General features: G+C 46.6%; 1 non-coding gene across 1 annotated transcript; it reads right to left on the reverse strand.

Annotated features, from left to right (window-relative positions):
• Window positions 1-4512: 4512 nt before the first annotated feature.
• Window positions 4513-4601, reverse strand: trnar-ucg (transfer RNA arginine (anticodon UCG)). Its single transcript is given in 2 exon segments — window positions 4513-4548; window positions 4565-4601. It is a non-coding gene; the product is annotated as a tRNA-Arg (tRNA).
• Window positions 4602-5649: the final 1048 nt, after the last annotated feature.

Below are 5649 nucleotides of genomic sequence, written 5' to 3' on the forward strand. Positions count from 1 at the left end.
ATGTTTGTGAGAGCTGGGCCTAGAGGGGATCCCATGGCAACACCAGCGATACATGGTGTCAATAAAACTGAACTCAACTGTGCAAGTTGCCGAGTTCATAAGTTCAATGAATACGGATTCACACAATGGTGACGGGTCTAGATCACCATGATATAGCACTGCAGTGCAAATATCTATGGCTTCCTGAAGTGGTACATTGGTGAATAGGCTAGCAATGTCAAATGACACATGGACACGGCATTGCTATCGATATGCAAGTCCTGGATGGTCTTCGCAAATGTGAAGGAATCCTTCACTGTGTATGTGGAGAACTTGATCAAAAACTGGTTGTAACAATTTGCCCAACCATTTGGCAAATTCATTTCAGGATACTATTTACCTTACTTCAAATAAAGAAAACACAACGACACAAAGAATTGAGCACAACGCTGAAAGTTTCACAGCAAATAGTCAAATGGGAAAAGGATGAAATACAGAAAGAAAAAGCCTAAAATACTGAAAACACTCAGCCAGACCGGAAACAACTGTGGCGAAGAGAAGCTCGGGTTAATGGTCCAGTTCTTTACATAAAAAATAGGAGTAGGCCATTCGGCCCATCGAAATAGCTCTGCCATTCAATAAGATCACAGCTGATCTCCTACATCAACTCCATCTGACCACACTAGCACAGATCCCTTGATTCCCTTAGTATCCAAAAACCTATCGATCTCTCTCTTGGATATACCCAGTGATTGAGCATCCACAGCTCTACAGTCACAGAGAGATACAGCACTGAAACAGGCCCTTCGGCCCACCGAGTCTGTGCCGACCAACAACCACCCATTTATACTAATCCTACATTCATCCCATGTTCCCTACCACATTCCCACCATTCTCCTACCACCTATCGACACTAGGGGCAATTTACAATGGCCAATTTACCTATCAACCTGCAAGTCTTTGGCTGTGGGAGGAAACTGGAGCACCCGGCGGAAACCCTCGCGGTCACAGAGAGAACTTGCAAACTCCGCACAGGCAATACCCTGAACGGAACCGAGGTCACTGGAGATGTGAGGCTGCGGTGCTAACCACTGTGCGTAGAGAATTCCAAAGATTCACAATGCTTTGAGTGAAAAAAAATTCTCCTCTTCTCAGTCCTAAATGATTGAGCCATTTATACTGAGACTGTGATCCCTAGTTCTAGATCCCCAGCCAGAAGAAACATCCTCCCAGCATTTACCCTGTTAAATCCCTTAAGATTTTTAGGTGCCAGTAAGATTACCTCTCACTCTTCTAAATACTGAGGAATATTTTTTTTTTCCAAAATATACTTTATTCATAAAAATCTGCAAAAATTACATTGCCAAACAGTTTCAAACAGCACCAAAAAATACAAACATTGCAAGGGAGATCAGTTTCCTTCAATACTGTCATGAGTTTCTTCACAACCCTTCCGTTTCACAATTGTCATGCCAATTACAGTTTTACATTTACAGCAATTGAGAATATTAACGATACAGTTCAAGGGGTTTCCCATGGATCCAGCTCATCAGTCCAGCTTGGTGGGGGGAGCTTACACTGTGGTCTTTCCCCATTGAGCCTTTGCTGCGGCTTCCCCAAGCTTTAGTGCGTCCCTCAGCACGTAGTCCTGGACCTTGGAATGTGCCAGTCCGCAACATTCGGTGGTGGACAACTCTTTGCGCTGGAAGACCAGCAAGTTTCGGGCAGACCAAAGGGCGTCTTTCACCGAATTGATAGTCCTCCAGCAGCAGTTGATGTTTGTCTCGGTGTGCGTCCCTGGGAACAGCCTGTAGAGCACAGACTCCTGTGTTACAGAGCTGCTTGGGATGAACCTTGACAAAAACCACTGCATCTCTTTCCACACCTGCTTTGCAAAGGCACATTCCGGGAGGAGGTGGGCGACCGTCTCTTCCCCACCACAGCCAACGCGGGGGCACTGTGCGGAGGGGGCGAGACTTCGGGTGTGCATGAAGGATCCGACGGGGACGGCCCTTCTCACCACCAGCCAAGCTACGTCTTGGTGCTTGTTTGAAAGTTCTGGTGATGAGGCATTCGGCAAATGACTTTGACGGTCTGCTCGGGGACCCATCCAACAGGATCCACCGTCTCCTTTTCCCGTAGGGCCTTGAGGACATTCAGTGCAGACCACTGCCTGATGGACCGGTGCTCAAATGTGTTTTCCCGCAGAAACTGCTCCACGAAGGATAGGTGGTACGGCACGGCCCAACTGCATGGAGTGTTCCGCGGCAATGTGACCAGGCACATTCTTCGCAACACCGGGGACAGATAGAACCTCAGCACGTAGTGACACTTGGAGTTTGTGCACTGGAGGTCTACACACAGCTTGATGCAGCCGCACACGAAGGTGGTCATCAGGATGAGGGCCACGTTGGGTACATTTTTCCTGCCCTTGTCCAGAGATTTGAACTTCGTGTCCCTCCGGACCCGGTCCATTTTAGGTCCCCAGATGAAGCAGAAAATGGCTCAGGTGACTGCCACAGCGCAGGAGTGGGGTATGGGCCAGACCTGCGCCACGTAGAGCAACAACGTGAGCGCCTCGCACCTGATGACCAGGTTCTCACCCACAATGGAGAGAGATCGTTGCCCCCACATGCCCAACTTTTGTCGTACCTTGGCTACTCGCTCCTCCCAGGTTTTGGTGCACGCCCCGGCCCTTCCGAACCATATCCCCAGCACCTTCAGGTAATCTGACCTCACGGTGAAGGGGACAAAGGATCGGTCAGCCCAGTTCCCAAAGAACATGGCCTCGCTTTTGCGGTGGTTAACTTTGGCTCCCGAGGCCAGTTCGAACTGGTCGCAGACGCTCATCAGTCTGCGCACGGACAGCGGATCCGAACAGAAGACGGCGACGTCATCCATGTACAGGGAGGATTTAACCTGAGTGCCTCTGCTGCCTGGGATTGTTACCCCTCTTATGCTCGCATCCATCCGAATAGACTCAGCAAAGGGTTCAATACAGCAAACAAACAAGACAGGGGAGAGAGGGCAGCCCTGTCTGACTCCAGATTGGATCGGCAAACTTTCCGATTCCCACCCGTTGATTCTAGGGAATATCGGCCTCGTCGACTCAATCTCTTCTCACAGGACAATCCCCTCATCCCAGGAAGCAATCGAGTGACACTTTGATACACTTCCTTTAAGGCAAGTATATCCTTCCTTAGGTAAGGGGAACCAAAACTGTACACAGTGCTCCAGGTGTGATCTCACCAAGGCTCTGTCTAATTGCAGTCAAACTTCTTTATTCTTATAAAAACTCTTCACAATGTTGAACACAACTATTAACTGCCCCATTAACATCTCTGCTCTAAGAACAAGGACCCCAGCTTCACACACCCCAGACCACTATTCTTTCCACATTAGCTGAATTCCTGCATCTCTGATGCATTCTAGTAAATCTCCTCTGCACCCTCTCTAAGGCCTTGCCATTCCTGCTAAAGTATGAAACATGGAATGAGAAACAATGCTCTAGCTGAGGCCTATAACCAGTGAGATTTATAAAGGTTCAGCCTCAATTCCTTGTCTGTGTCCCGTACTCCCATTTCTGGTTTCTGACTCAATGTCGGCTGAGCTGTTGAAACTGCCTGAATAAATATGTCCACCCAATAAAGCGCTCGGAATGTGAGAAGGGACAAAGTGAGTGACCAAGTACATCAACTCCAAGTAAAACTCCACCATGTAGTGAAAACATTCAAAACACAACGGCTCTTTTAAGAGCCACCCACAATCTCTCTGAAAAAGCTGCACCAACATCTCTCCAGAATTGGTTTATTTCATTGGTTTTAATGCTCAGTAACTCTCTGGAACTTTCTCACTGTCTTTGTGTTTTCTGTTTCAATCTGGTATGGCGATTCTGGGAAGATGAGTTTCACTGCCTGGGAGGATCTTTGTGGTTTTCCTGCAGAAACACAAAACAAAGTCTCTTTTCAGAGTCACCCACCGCCTCATAGGGACAGCAGCGACTTGGGAACGGGAGCTGGGGTGTGTTTTATGCCGGAAATATCGGTTAATGATTTATGTTGTGCTCTCGTTATCTTCCAATCTCTGAATTGAGCCTTTCCACCGCACCAGGGTTATGGGGAGAGTTTTCATCGTTTCTTTTCCAAACGTACAGACGATGTTATAAAGTTGCTGATTTATCCAGATGGCGGATTCTCCCCTCACAGTGAAAAGTAACATCACACCTTCACATCTGCCCATTGTTTTATAATTGAATAATTAGTCAAATGGAATTATTTGTGATGTTATTTCCCCCGAGACGGTGTTTCCTGCAGTGAAACTGATCAGTTTCAGCTCAGTCATTCAGAGTCCTGGAATTCCTGCAGTTTGAGCCCGCTGTAACCCCAGCCCACTTCTGATTGGTCACCCTCTTCTCATAAAGTCAGTGACAACACCTGAGGAGGCCATTCGCCCCATTAAGTCTGTGTCGGGCTTCCAATCTGTTCAGTCCCCGACTCGATCCCCAAAGCCCTGCATAATCCCTTTGGGTCAAAATGACCGTGGCGGGACTCGAACCCGCAATCTTCTGATAACATCATAGAATACACCGAAGTCAGACGCCTTATCCATGAGGCCACACAGCCATTAACTCACCTGCATGATTCAATTAGAGAACTTCGAAGCACAAAATACAAAAAATCATTGGTTGAACCTGTCAACCTGGCACAATATTTGAATTTGTGAAAGCCGCCAATTTCACTATGGAAAAGAAGTGATCGACTGGAAAAGTACATAAAAATCTATTTTCCCGTAGTGGTTTAAATATACTTTTAAAACACAATTTTGCTTTTACCGACTCAAATTGCTGGTGCTATTTTATGAACAGCTTTATTTTGCCAATTTTTGTCAACTTCTCATCCGTAACTGACAGTAAAAGACTCCGTTCAGCAATCTTTCACACGACAAATAACTCAAACTCGGTGTGGAAGTAATAAATTACAGACTATTGGTAATTCCCCTTCACACAGGCTTCAGGGGGACAGTGAGAAGCCACTGAAATAGTTGCTTCATCCTTTTAAAAGGTTCCCATTCTGTCCTGTTATTGACGTGTTGGAATCAGATTTGTATTTAACAAGTTATTTCTGTGAAAATAAAAGGCTTTTGATTGAGAAGACCGGACCTTCTCACCAGCAGCCGGGTTACATTCCCCTCACATCCTTATTCAGTGAGCAGCTCTTTCCCTCGAGAAATAGACAGCAGCAGTTGGAAGTTCAGTAAAAGGATCGGTTCATTGAGACAAGTTTCTGACTGACAGGTGGTGCTGAATATTAATACAAGAAGGTCCTGGAATGGGAAACAAGTGTCCAGAGTGGGGTCTGAAATCAGGACAGGGAAATGGCCAGCACTGACACAGATCATTTCATTATTACATTGATATCTGACTGTCTATAAGGAGAAGCGAGTTAAACTCATGATGGTGAAAGGAATGGAAGATAACACTGGTTGTTCTAGATGAAGAGGGATAGACAGAGGTGTGGGGACAGCAGACATCAGACAGTAATCAGCCCTTTCAGATACTGTGGGTGGATCTGAAAAGAGCCTTTGGGTATTTGATAAAATCCTGGCAGATTGACTTGGTTTTGGTGCCCGGAGCGCTGGTTTTCTTGGGCAGCAACACGGCCTGGATATTCG

This window comes from Heterodontus francisci, unplaced genomic scaffold (assembly GCF_036365525.1).
Source record: "Heterodontus francisci isolate sHetFra1 unplaced genomic scaffold, sHetFra1.hap1 HAP1_SCAFFOLD_51_1, whole genome shotgun sequence".
Lineage (NCBI taxonomy): Eukaryota > Metazoa > Chordata > Chondrichthyes > Heterodontiformes > Heterodontidae > Heterodontus > Heterodontus francisci.